At 33.6% G+C, this 14,516-nt stretch overlaps 1 pseudogene; it reads right to left on the bottom strand.

The window, feature by feature from the left end:
* Window positions 1-7,269: 7,269 nt before the first annotated feature.
* Window positions 7,270-9,105, bottom strand: LOC107464191 (uncharacterized; annotated as a pseudogene).
* Between the last annotated feature and the right edge of the window lie 5,411 nt (window positions 9,106-14,516).

The following is a 14,516-nucleotide window of genomic DNA, read 5'->3' as shown; positions in this document are numbered from 1 at the left end:
ATTTTAATATATTTAATTTTTATAATTATCTCTTTAATATATTTATAACTTGAACCGCTTATTTAACAGTTTCAAAACTTAGACACCTAGCTAATAGTTATTCTTAATCATCTGATGTCTTTATTCTTTGAATGGTTCTATTCACTTAGCTGAGATTCACAGTGAACAAAAGAAAAAAAATAAACGTGGCTATATATATATATAATCATGACACATATACCTCCTTCATTTAATAACTACTGACACTTGGTTATGAATCATCATCAATCGCCTTCGTTCCTTTAATTTCACCACCGAACTAAGCTTAAGGAAAATAAGAGAAAGAGAAGCCGAGAGAGAGTGACACGTGAGACCATGGAATCGTGAAGCTTTTTTCTAAATTTTTTGAGATTCGTAATTCTAATAAAACATTTAATCTGATTAAAGTGTTTATATCTTTTTTTTATATATTGGTATTTTTTTGTTTGATAAAAGTTGACAGTAATATAATTTTTTTTCCTCAAATTTGGTTAATTAAAATTCTAAAAAACACAGATAATTTTTAATATTTTTTTCTTTAACAGTTTGATCTAAAAGCTTTTCCGAAATTTCTATCGTTTTGATTTCGTACAGAATTATGATTTTGGTAATTCCTCACTAGTTAAATTGGTATTGAATAAGTGAATTGATGTTGTAATTGATTGTTGATTGAATTTGACTGATTTATGTTAAATTTATGATATATTAATATTTGTGATAAGTTTGAGGTTCGTGCAAATAGGAATCAAATTATTCTGATGAATTTGGGACTGAAATATTATTGATGATCAAGTGAAATTGGTGAGACGTGATGATGATATTGAGATTTAATAAGAAATAAATTGATGAATTGATGATATGATTTGAGGATATGAAAATGGTTTGATTTTGGAAGTGGTTTGATTTTATAAATGTTTTGATATTAGAAATGGTTTTGATTTATTGGAAACGATCTGAAAAGAATTTGAGAAATGATTTCGTTGGAATCAAAAAGGGTGACAAAGTCCAAATTTAGGGGAGATGCTGCCGAAATTTTGTTATAAAATTTAAGACTTTGTTTAAAATGTTATTTAGTAAAGATTGGATTGAGAAAGTGTATTATTTAATTTTTGATTTATTAAGAAAATAGTTATGTTTCGAGTTTAATTCATTTAAGAAAAGTATATGTCTTAATTGTAACGACCCAACTTTCAGTACATCATGATAATACCAAAAGTAAAGCGTTACCAACCTAATCCATTGATTATCTATTTAATATTAAGTCTTTACGCGTTAATATATCGACAATTTTACTAAAAGTTAAAATACTTTTTCAACAAAAACAGAATAACGCATGTCCACGTACTTAATATTAATAATACTTTATAATATTACATACAAAACCAATTCCAAATCCTAATTTCACTAACCCTAACCTCTTCTACCCAACTCACACACACGTACCCCCACATGTTCACTCCTCGGTGAGCCACGCTCACCCTCTCCTCACCACTCACTCACCCACCGCCATCCCCTACCCTTTTCCTAAGACTCATAGCACACAACACACACCATGCACAAAACAAATGAACAAGCACATACATAGACACATACACATGGAGAGAGAGATCCGAGGGAGCTGTGAGAGGAAGACGAGAAGGGAGAAGCTGCTTCCCGTCACTGTCGTCGATCTACACCTCGTCACCGCCGTCTATGCTTGTCATCTCCGCTGGAGCCGTCGAGGGGTCAGCAGAGAGGGAGAACAAACCTGACAATCAAGGTCGCCAACAAGAAGACGAGGATCGGTGTTTCACGCCACCGTGCCTCCATCACGGCCGATCCGCCATCGCTACTGTGGGGTTGACGTTTCCATTGCCTCAGGCGGTTTCGCTGCGGATGGGCCCGTTACTGTCGCAAATAGAAGAGCTATTCACCAACGTCGCGTCTGCGTCGCTGCTATGTTGCCGCCAACCCTGTTGGATTCCAACGTGGAGAAGAGAACCGTGTGAGGAAGAGAGGAAGACAGAGTCGTGTGAGCCAGCGGAGCCACCGTCCTCGCCGCTGCTGCCACGGTCGCCGGTGAGTCGTGCACCGTCATTAGAGCCACCAGCAACACCATCCTTCTTGCGTTGGTCTCAATTCTGTAATTCTTGAACATACCATAATTTTACCTTCGTTCTGTTCCAATGTTATTTCTTTGTCAAATTCTTGTTTTAATTTCAATAGCATGTCTCTGTTTTAGCATGGCCATTTTGCTCCACTTGTTTTTCTGTTGGGACTGTCTTGAGTGAAGATCAAGCTAGACTTGTCAAAATTAATGCTTAGCCCCAACATCAGTTCAAAGCGTCGTAGTAACCTATTGTAGTTACTTATAGTTTCCTCCTCCAGTGGGTAAAATAAAATAGTGTCATCTATAAATTGGATATGTGACAACTCTATATCATCCCTCCCAACTAGCAACGGAACATAGAAGTAGTACAAATACACTCCATAACCCACTCCCTCCATCTCCATCCAAATCCCATCTTTTGTAATTCTAAGTCCAGAAAACTCCACTTGACCCTATCATATGCATTCTGAAAATCTAACTTGATAATTGATGCTTTCTTTTTCCTCAGTTTAAGCCAATGCACTGTTTCACAAGCAATTACTGCCCCATTGTGTATTTTTCGACCCTTAACAAATGCACTCTATGTCTCCCCTATTAGTCCTGGCATTACCGACCTCATTCTTCTAACCAATATCTTCGAAATCATCTTGTACACACTACCAATCATACTAAACGATCGAATGTCTTTGATCTTTTCTGCTCCAACAAACTTCGGTGCTAGCGCCACCCATGTAATATTTGCATCAGAAAGTAACCTGGTTGTCTGAAAGAACCCCATCACGGCTGTCGTAAATTCTAAACCACTCTCTTCCCAGCATTTCTTTATGAAGTCCATGTTATACTCATTGCTTCTTGGCACCTTAGATGATTCACAATCCCATACCGTCTCTCTAATCTTCTCAACTGACGGCTGTCGTGAATTCTAAACCACTCTCTTCCCAGCATTTCTTTATGAAGTCCATGTTATACTCATTGCTTCTTGACACCTTAGATGATTCACAATCCCATACCGTCTCTCTAATCTTCTCAACTGACGGCAGCACTTCTAAAGTTTTTGCTTCATCTTCATGAATTCGTTTCACCAAACCATCTTTCAAACCTGCCATAGTCAGCCTCTCCCGATGATACAAGCCCTTATAGAACTCCTGAATGGCAATCTTTATTCTGGCTTGATTCCTTACCAACCTACCATTAATTACCAGAGCATTAATTCTATTGTTCCTTCTTCTCGCTGAAGCTATGCTATGAAAGTATCTAGTATTTTTGTCCATTTTGCTCGCATGTCGAGACTTTGACATCTGTTTCCAGTGTATTTCTTTCCTATTGTACCATCCCTCACAGCATCTCACTAATGCCTTTCTCCTCACCTTTATTGTCCCATCATATATCCCATTACTTACCATATCATCTGACTTCTTTATCTCTTCCTCAAACATATTGATTTTCTTATCGATGTTGCTAAATTTGTCTTTATGTCATCTTTTTAATGGAACCATCAGAGCCTTTAGTTTATCAGTAAACTGTATATTTCCTAAACCTCTCCATTTCTCTTTCACCATCTTTAGAAAACCCTCATGTGTAAACTAAGAGTCTAAACTTCCGAAGGGTCTTGGTCCGCTTCTTCATTTTGTATCTTCCACTATCATTGGACAATGATCCGATAACCCCTTGGTCCACCTTTCAATCGAATATTAGGAAATTCCTCAATCCATTCCAAACTAACTAGAACTCTATCAATACAACTGCATGATCGGCCCCTGAATCATGTAAATTTGCGATCATATAACGGTAGGTCCATCAGCTGCATATCTTGTATCCAATTCCCCAAATCTCTCACAGTCGTTGTCAGGCTAACAACACCTTTTCTTTCCTCCACATGTATAATCTCATTGAGATTACCCATAAAGCAGAATGGAACCTGACATAACCCAGCTATATAATTCAGTTCTTCCCACATCAGAAGTTTCTCACCTCTTGTATGCGCGCCATACACCAAACAAAATGCACAATTGAAAATATTTTTTAAAACAAAACCCTTTCGACACACAACCATCTCTCCCCTTTGTAACAATTACTCATTTTGAACATTATTTCATTCCAAATCAATAATAAATCACCCAATGCCCCTTCAAACCCTACACATTCCCATCCCACAAAATCGTTCCCCCAAATTCGTGCTATGTCAAAGTTCGTCACTACTTGTCTCTTAGTCTCTAAAGAACCTATCATATTTAACTTATGTTTTTTCTTAAGGTCCTTTACCATGCTAGATTTTCCATCACTCCTCAACCCCCTAACATTCCAAAAACTAAAAATCATGATAAATTTTTTTACACACCTTTTTAGAGTTTTTGGGTATACATCGTCTTACTTTCTATTTCTGTTTAGCTATTCTCTTCTTTTGAGCAATTTCTTCATTCTGGGCTTGGAGAATAGTCATGATATTATCTTCTTCACTATAAAGTACTGTACCAAATTCCACTGCTAGTTCCCATGTTTTCCTCTTTTCAATCATCTGTTCCTCCAATCCCAAACTCTGATTGTTTCTGGTTCCCAAATTTAAGGCATTTTTGTCTGCCTCCCTATACTGTACCCTGTTTTCCATCAACTCCACCATGTAAATTTGCTATCCCATCTCTCTTCAACTCAGTTATTTCATTACCAATCACATCTATACCATTGATCCATTCACTTTTTCTAGAATATGAAACAAAACCTGCATCACTGTTATCCCCTCCATCATTGTTCACTTTGTTCGCATCCTCAGTCCCACCATCTTCGTTTGTCTTGTCCCCACTATCGCAGCTTCTCAGTGTTTTACACCTCATCTCCGTTAACGGCCTCACGAGATGGTGCTCCACCTTTCGAAGCCCTCCATGACCGTGCTCCTTTGGCGAAAAATGGGAATGGATCCTCTTAATTATTAAAAAAATTAAGAGTGTAAAGTGTGATCTCTAACCCTTCATTGCTCTCTCTCTCTCTCATATTTATTTTTAGTCCCACTTATAAAATTAATGGCAAAAGATCATACTTTACCCCGTCAATTGTAAAAAAAAAATTGAGAGAATCCATTTTCGTGAAAAAGTCGATGTAGATTGTGCATCCTAGCTCACTGGACCACCGCCGATACGACCGGTTCTCTGCGCTTCCCCGTCGAGATGCCCTCTTTCTCCTTGACGAACCAGAACGGTCACATCATCTCCTGGTCTTGCATCCGCCTCGAAAATCTCCGTAGATCCTCTCGCAACCCCATGCTTATGTTGCTCATAACTCGACCCGCACTCTTCTTATCCAACCCAACTCTGAAACTCTCTCCAACAAGACCAGTCTGATCTATTAACACATTTGGGCCCTATGACAACCTTTACTGTTTTTTGTAGTTTATTGTGAATATGGGCCTAACACAATTCACACACATGGGTTTTTTATTTTTCCCCTTATATCCCCTCTTTTCAGCCCACTATATTCACATGTAACCGTTTTTTCAAATTCATCCTCATAACTCACAATCTCATATCCCACAAAATCAGCACCCCTTTTATTTCCTTCATCAACTGTATGATACATTTCTAAATGGTTGAGATTTTGGTTTAAATAGTTATAATTCCATTCATTCAAAATTAACTCAGAATTTACTAAACTACGCTTGTCTTTTCCATTCTCCCTTGACACCTCCATCACCAATTCAGCTGCCTGATCCCTGTAACTCGCCGGAACTATTGTTTTTTCCTTCCCAGCATTCTCCGCCGCGCACTCCTCCCTACACCTATACTATGGTATTCACAACTAGGCCATCCTTCACTATAAACTTCCTGATTACAATCCGATCTATATGTCTCACGTCCAACCTCTTTCACCAATACATTAAATCTACTGATACCTATTGTGATATGAACCCATTCACTAATCGCATCCATAATGCAAGTATCAATTTGCACACGTTCAATACTGAACGATATACATAATTTCTTTGCTTGATCGCACTCGACTACTTCTCTCCATTAGCCTCCTGTCGTTCAGAATGTGTCCACCGCCCAAGCATGCACTGACACTCCAAAACATTCTAACCACACCCTACGAGTTTCGCTTCGCTCCATTTCCTCGCAACGCCATACACTATGGAAACATTGCAAAAGGCTATTCATTCTAAAGATGTAAGCCTCTTCAGCATTCAACACAAAATCAAAAGTTAGCAAAGCTTTATACGCTCCCATTTCCCAGACATGGACGACATGAGGCAAATTTTTTCCAATTACTTCTTTCAAATAATTAAAGCCAATAACCTTCTCCATTCCTCCTATTAGACTTCTCTTTAGCTAGTTCAAGTTCTCTTTCACCACAGAAACTTCCACTTTTTTTGTCCATATATTCCTATGTAGGTCTTCTACTTTTTTTTTTCCCTGCAAAGATTTTTTCACGTTCTTCACTACGTATGTGTGGGTCTCTCCTCTTATGGGTTGACTATTAGCATTGTTCCGAGTAACACCTCCTTCATGACAGACGTCTCTATCCCTCTCTGTCTGCCACAGAAATAATTTTTTTTCGCAACCTCATCCGATTCATTTCTGCTATAGTCTTCAAGACTCCTCCCTTTGTTATATATCGTATGAACGCAAAAATATATGTTACCATTTTTTGTTTTCGTAATAAGTATATATCATTTACACATCCCGTCCATTTGAATAGATAGAATAATTTCTTCTTTGAAATATCTTCCGGTGGATTATCTATAAAAATGGAAAAGTCTCCATTTTCAATAGTTGATACACTCTCTCTCAACTTAAACCATTCTAATCTAAATTGAAAACATGTCAAATCTGCTTTTTTTTTTTAACAAAACCAAATATTTATTTTTGTTTTCAAATATTTGATATGGACTTTTTAAATTAGATTCTGTTGAATTTTTGTGTGCTCATAATTCTAATCTAAATTGAAAACATATGAAATCTGTTTTTTTTTTAACAAAACCAAATATTTAGTTTGTTTTCAAATATTTGATATGGACTTTTCAAATTAAATTCTGTTGGAATTTTGTGTGCTCATAAGTACATAGTAGCGTTTTTGTTAAATTCTAGGGTAAATGTTGCATTTCAACAATTAGATTAATCAAACTCATAATTTATTAAAAAACAAACTAATGACAAGCATAAATATAGACTTATATGTTATATCAAGTAAAAATAAATGCCTGCGTAATACTTAGCCAGATCTTCTCAGAAGCAACATCAAAGTTGTAAATCCAATTAAGCATGTCTAGCATAAGTTGATAATAACGATATTACAATTCTAAGCTAAAACTAATATACTCCTCACCATCAGATTTTGGGAATGAATCTAACATGGTTTCTAAGTCAACATTCTCATGAACCTTGAATGAACTTGTGACCTTGACATTCTTCAATTCATGCCACCAACACTTTGTGTCACTAAAATGGTGAAACCACTTCCACTTTTTTCTTCCCATCAGCAACTCATACATAAACTGTTTTGTTTACAAAATAACAAATAGAGTTACAGAGTGATGTTGAGAGAGTATAAATATACAATGCGTGCATTGTGTGATTCAGAGAATGTTAGGAATTAGACTAAATTTTTGTTATAAGATTTTGTATGTAAAATTCCCAATTTTGTAAAAACGTTCTACAACCATTTTTGATATGATGAAAACTAAGCATACCAAGATAAATGGTTTCCTGTCATAATCAGAGTGCAAGATGAATATAATAGTTCTTGGGCAGCAACTTGAAAGCAACCAATTCACATAAGGGAAATAGAGAGCTTCATTTTTCGGAACACACTGCAATCCTAGACGTTTAATAGTAGGAGGAGTGGATGAAACTTGGATTTGACTCAAAATCTGTTCAATCTACACAATTCAGGGTGCACAAAAACCAATAATTAAAAATTAATAATTAAAATTGGAAAATGTGCAATCAAAATAAACCAATCCAGTAGCTAGCTAGTAAATACTTACTCCTGGTAGATGTTGGATAGATAGGGAGAGTGATGCCAAAACCATTTGTGGTTTAATATTTTGGATAAATTCCCTCAAGCTATAATAATTATGCTTATAATCCAGGGTAGGATTAAAACTGAGTTCCAGTTGATTAGAATATCTCAGAAAAGATATAGCAATTTTGAAGTTTCCATAATACTGGCATGATAATAAATTTGGAGCATCAATATTGACCTCCCTCAAGTTAGAGCACTGTATTGATAACTCCAAGCGTTTGAGCTGTGCACTCAAAATATTAATCTTTTCAGACATAGAACAATACAACAGTGACAAACTCTCCAGGAAATAGAATTTATGAAATAGTTCAACAAACCACTTATCTGTAATGATAGAGCCCTCTAAAAAGAATAAACGCAAACATCTCAAATTTGTGAAACTATCTAAATTCAACTTGAAAGGCGCATAAACATCTAGAGGACAATAACATAAATTCTCAAGATTTGGAGCATCAATATAAACCCCTGTATTCCTCGAACATCAGCTTCCTTGAGCTTTTCTAGACCATGTAGGAACAATGATCTAACAGGACAAGGTACACTTAAAGGGTTATATATATGGTGACTTCTGTGGTGGCCATGTTTTGTGGTGGCTAAGTGTGACTATAGTTGATTGACTAATAAAATTAGGACACATATATAAAAAACAATAACTAATATATCCCTTTAAAGTAAACAGGTAGTCCAAGAAACATCACTGCAATGGTAGAATAGTAATTATAAATTACAGGTCTTAGAACGATTTTTTGTAATGAATTGGGCTTTGAGTGAAATGAACAATAAAAAGAAATGGAACTAGAGTGAAATATTCTAAAAATGTAGTCAAAATAAAAGAAAATAGTAATTAGACATTCAGTAAATTAAATTATTAGAATGTGGTTTAAAAAAAAAGAGTTGATACAAAATAAAGTAATAAATATTGTATTATATTATACCGTCCAAAAATAACAGTAAACATTGTAATACCTAATGCTCAAAGGTTCCATGATAAACAACAATAAAATAATAAAAATTATTAATTAAAATTAAAAAACCGCTACTAATAATATTATATTTATACAATTGCAAATCTTTAACATTTTTTTAATAAAGTAAAATGCATAAATAACATTAGCATGTTAAATTTGGGATTATTTAAGTTAAGAAGCTATGTATTTGTGATTAATGGTATCAGAAGTAATAATATTCATGGTAATAATATTCATGGTGTAGCCAAAATAATTTAGATCAAAAGGTTTGAGTATTTAGAGATTAGGGATTATAATAAATTAAATTTAAAAGTTGTTAAGTTAAGAATTTAAGATTTAAGATTTAAAAGGTATATATATGATTCACGTTTTCATATCTAAATTATTTAATTTTATTAGTAATAAAATTAATGTACATTTTTTTATTGTTCTCATAAATAACAATCTTTTTCTTTTATTTTAATTGTTCTCATAGCATATTTAAAATATAAGTAATATATTGTAGATAAAAAAAAATGAATCATCTGTGTAGTTAGCGTTTACGATAATTAGCATAATTATACAAATTTTAGGGTTTATATTTAATTATAAAGATTAAAATTTATTTTGGGCAAACAAGAAAAATAGTTGCAAATATAGAGGATATGTAGTTCTTCTATTTATTAATTAAGTAATTTATAGTTAATTAAATATCATTTGTAATAATATTAGTTTATGGTTTTCAATTTCTCACATAAAATTTAATTTCGTTACTTTTTTAGTGTTTAGTATAAAATTCTTTGCTTACAAGTTACAATAATAATTTTTTAACGATTTTCATGGTTCTTAAATATCTATGAAATATAAATAATGTATCATAGATTAAAAAATAACGAGATCATTTTATAGTTAGCGTTTATGATAATTAACTTAATCATTAGATTTTTAAATTTACCAACTGAGAGAGAATTTACTCTTTTTTTGTAAATGTTAAAGACTTATAATTATATAAACATAGTATAGATTTTCACACTCACTATTTAAGATTTTGTTTTACAAATGTTATCGATGGTAGCGACTTTCTTCATTTTAATTAATATTTTTACTTTAATATTATTACAAATGATAACAATTGTTTATAATAGATTCTTGAGCATTAGACATTACAATGTTTATTATTTTTATTTTCGTACTGCATACAATATTTACTACTTTATTTTGCATCATCTCTTTTTTTGAACCAGTTCTAGGTATTCAATTACTATATATTTCGTCTTACTTTGACACACATTTTTTGAAATATTAACCAGTTCTAGGTATTTAATTTACTGAGTATTCAATTACTATATATTTCGTCTTACTTTGACACACATTTTTTGAAATATACTATTATAATTTTAATTTATTTTGTTTGTTGTCCATTTCACTCAAAGCTCAATCCATAAAAAAATGGTTTTAGGACATGTGATTATCACTCTGACATTGTGGTCATATTTCAATTCTTGAAATTAGTTATATCCTAGCCAACTTTTTCATACATGTATCTCAATCTTATTGGCCAGTCAACTATAGGTAACCTTAGCCACCACAAAACATAGTCACAAGAGAACTCACCTATATATATAACAATCATTAATGGTTAAATGTTCAATCAAAGGACAATGAGATATGAGATTCTCAACAATCCCTTCATGTGAAAAGAGTACCTCACATAAACATAACACTCTAACTGAGAAAAGCTTGATTGAATGGTTTAGAAATGCTTGTTGGTGGAATCTTATTTTCCCTCTCAACACCAATTTAGTAAGTGATTTGGCTTCAATGACACAAAGTGGAAGATCATATTCTTGGTCTATAGTGCACCCTTTTGCAACATAGGCAGTAGGGAGGGGGAGGCGAAGCTCAAGGTCCTGGACACCATTTTCGCTGACCATCTTCATCCAAAGATCAACATGATAGAACATTTTCTTATGGTCTACACATTGCATGTTGAGCTTAAATACTTTAATTGCTAAGCCTTGATCAAGAAGCTTCAACAATCTTTTAGTGACATAGTGAATGAGCATATCTTGATTGCTAAACCTAAGAGGATTCTTTAGTAACACATCATGCATACTAAAAAAATCTTTGCTGCAAATGGATAATATGGGAAATGAATACCAAGTGTCCCTCCACTCCTTTGACAAAACACTGGTCCTAGCAGCATCTTTGTATGGCAACCTTGTAAGAATGTCATCTAATATAATAACTTTTGGCAAACTGGTTAATCGGTCCATTCGTTTTCCCTCGGCTACAGTGGTATCCCTGAAGGAGAAGAATAAAAAGAAAAACAGTAATTATTATTCATCTGGCAAGTGAGAGCTGAGAGCTCTATACGAATATGAATGATTTTCATCTTACCTCTCAAGGTAAAACTTAAAGCTAGGACTCCTAAATCAACATGTCATTGCATCAAAGTTGGGAACTAAAAAAATTGGCCAGTTATACAGAGCACCAAGTTAATTTAATTATGGTATATCACACACTAATTGATTTAGTATTTTTTTTACCACTGCCTGAGCATATGAACTAGCTATGATTACAACTTTAACAACTTTTTTCCCAACTCAAACGTCATTGCAATAAATGAACACAAAGAAAACTATAAAGCTTGATTGGATACTGATGGCAGTGACTAGTAGTAGTGATAAGTTTCTTTCACAGTAAATTTCATTAGAAGCTAACCAAATTTTCACCAATAACTTAATCAAATTATCTACCTATAGCTATCAAATATTCTTCAATTTGAAAAATCGCTTTGGTTTTTTTCCTACTAGCTCGTAGGTTACCACATTTGGTATAAAATCAAATTATATTGCTCCTTTCAACAGAGTAAATCCCATAGTAGACCTGAGATTCACGCAATTATCCAATTTGGTTATCGAGATTCCAATTTCACAATTGTAGTCCCCAAATACAGGAATATAATTTGATTTTATACCAAAGGTGGGTGACCTATGAGCTAGTAGGGGAAAAAAAAAAGTAAAAAACCAAAGCGATTTTTCAAATTGAAGAACATCAGTTGGAAGAAATCACAAGAATATGGAGTCTCACCTTCTGCGGATGATAGTGAAAGAGGAAGTGGTATTCAATTTCAGTTTTTGACAGTCAAAATAGTCAGATTGAGAGTTTCATACGGAGAATGGATCCTCAATTCCTCACTATTTTTTTAACAATCGAGAGAATTTAAAATAAATTTTAAGTCTACTATAATTTAACTAATAAAAAGGCTAAGACAATATTCAAATTTAATCTAATTTAAAATTGAAAACCATAAAAATTCCAATACTACAAAAGTAAGTTTGGATTGAAATGAATCTTGGTTTTTTTTTGTATAAAAAATCTTAAAATATTAAATTGAATTTTAAATTTAATTTTCAAAATCAATTGAATAAAATCTAAACTAAATCCTATTAGCTTTCTATGGTGGTGAAAGTATTTCAAGATCTTAAAGGACTTGAGTATGAAAAAAATTAGAAGAAATTAGAGAGCTAATTCATAGATATAGATATGCTATTTTCGCAAGAATCCAAAATTTAAAAATAATATCATACAAAAAATCTGATTTATTGTTATATCGATATATTTTATTATTATTTATTTATTTTTCAGTTATATTGGTATTATTACTACTAATGTTATTATTACATTTCATTATTATTATTATTATTATTATCTAATTTATTAAAAAATTATTTACTATGATATAAAATAAAGATTTTTTTACCTCATTGCTTCAAAATTACCTGTATATTTTTTTTATAAAACTAAAATAATTTAGGAATAAGTATTGTTTTGATTCCTAACGTTGGGGTCAGAACTGAAGCCGTCTCCAAGGTAATTTTTGATTTAGAATCATCCTTAATTAGGGGTATTCATAGTTTGGTTAATCCAAAAATTAAACCAATTTTTTGGTTAACCAAAAATATAATATTAGTTAATTAACCAAATTAGTTTTACATAATAAAACTTGTTAGTGAAATTTAAAACCGTTTTTTAACCGGTTATTAAAGTAAAAACCGGTTTCCATATTAAAAACCGGGGTTTTTACACCAAAAAACTAATTTTTATACTAAAAAAATTAATTTTTATACCATAAAATTGGTTTTTACATATAAAAATTTATTTTTACACACAAAAACCCAAATTTTTAAACCTTTTTTTAATTGAATTTTTTTAATCCAAATTTTTTCTTTCTAAATAATACGAGTAACGTTTGTAAATAATGAAATTCCTTCCATTGCTTTCGTTCCTTTTTCTTTCTTATCTCTTTTCAGCATTTTCTATAAATAATTTTTTCTAATATAAATAATTTTCTTTCTAAATGATACGAGTAACTTTTTCTTATCTCCTTCTTTCCATCTCTCTCCTTTTCTCTCCCCTCCTCTTCTCTCTTCCTTCTCTCTCTCTCTCTCCCCTTCCCTCTCTTTCTCTTTATCTGTCTCTCTCTCCCCTTCCCCTCTTTCTCCCTTTCCCCTTTCTTTTTCTCTATCCTTCTCTCCCTCTCTCTCCCCATGCTCTCTCTCTCCCCTTCCCTCTTTCTCTCTCCCCTCTTCTCCCTCTCTCCTTCTATTTTCCCTCCTCTCTTTTGTCTCTCTCATTCTATCTCCCCATCCTCTCTCTCTCCCCTCTCTCTTTCTCTCTTTGTCCTATTTCTCTCTCTTTTTATCTCTCTCCTTTTTTTCTTTCTCCTCCTCTATATTCTCTTTCTCTCTCTTCTCTCTCACTTTAGAGAGAAGAAAAGAAAAGAGATAGAAGATGGATAAAGATTAAGAGAAGGTTGAGAGAGAAAGAGAAAAGAGAGAATAAGAAAATAAAGAACAGAAGGAGAGAAAAATAAAGAGAGAAAGAAGAGGAGAAAGAGAGAAAATAGGAGAAATTAAAGAGAAAAAAGAAAAGGAAAGAGAGAAAAGCGAGAGAGAAAAAGAGAGAAAATAAAAGAGAGAGAGAGAAAGAGAGGGGAGGGAAAGGAGAGAGAGAGAGAGAGGAAGGAGAGGGGAGAGAGAGAAGGGAAAAGAGAGGAAAAAGGAGAAAGATATGGGAGAGAGAGAAGGAGAGGAGAGAGAGATAGGAGGGGAGAGAGAGAGAGGAGGAGAGATAGAAAAAGGGGAGAGATGATTAGAGAGAGGAAGGGGAGGAGAGAAAGGAAAGGAGAGAAGGGATGGGGAGAAAGAGGGCAAAGAGAGAGAGAGAGAGAGAGTTAGTGAGAGAGCGGAGAGAATAAGAGAAAGACAGAGAGAAAGAGAGAGAGGGAGAGAAGGAGAGAGAGAAAGAGGTAAGGGGAGAGAGAGGGAGAGAGAGGAGGAGAGAGAGAGAGAGAGAAAGAGGAAGAGGAGGAAGAGATGATGGAAGAGAGAGAGAGAGAGAGAGAGAGAGAGAGAGAGAGAGTGAAGAGAAGAGGAAATAAAGAG

Source organism: Arachis duranensis, chromosome 9, assembly GCF_000817695.3.
Source record: "Arachis duranensis cultivar V14167 chromosome 9, aradu.V14167.gnm2.J7QH, whole genome shotgun sequence".
NCBI lineage: Eukaryota > Viridiplantae > Streptophyta > Magnoliopsida > Fabales > Fabaceae > Arachis > Arachis duranensis.
The sequence above is the reverse complement of the archived record's forward strand: the minus strand, read 5'-3'. Positions and strand labels throughout refer to the sequence as shown.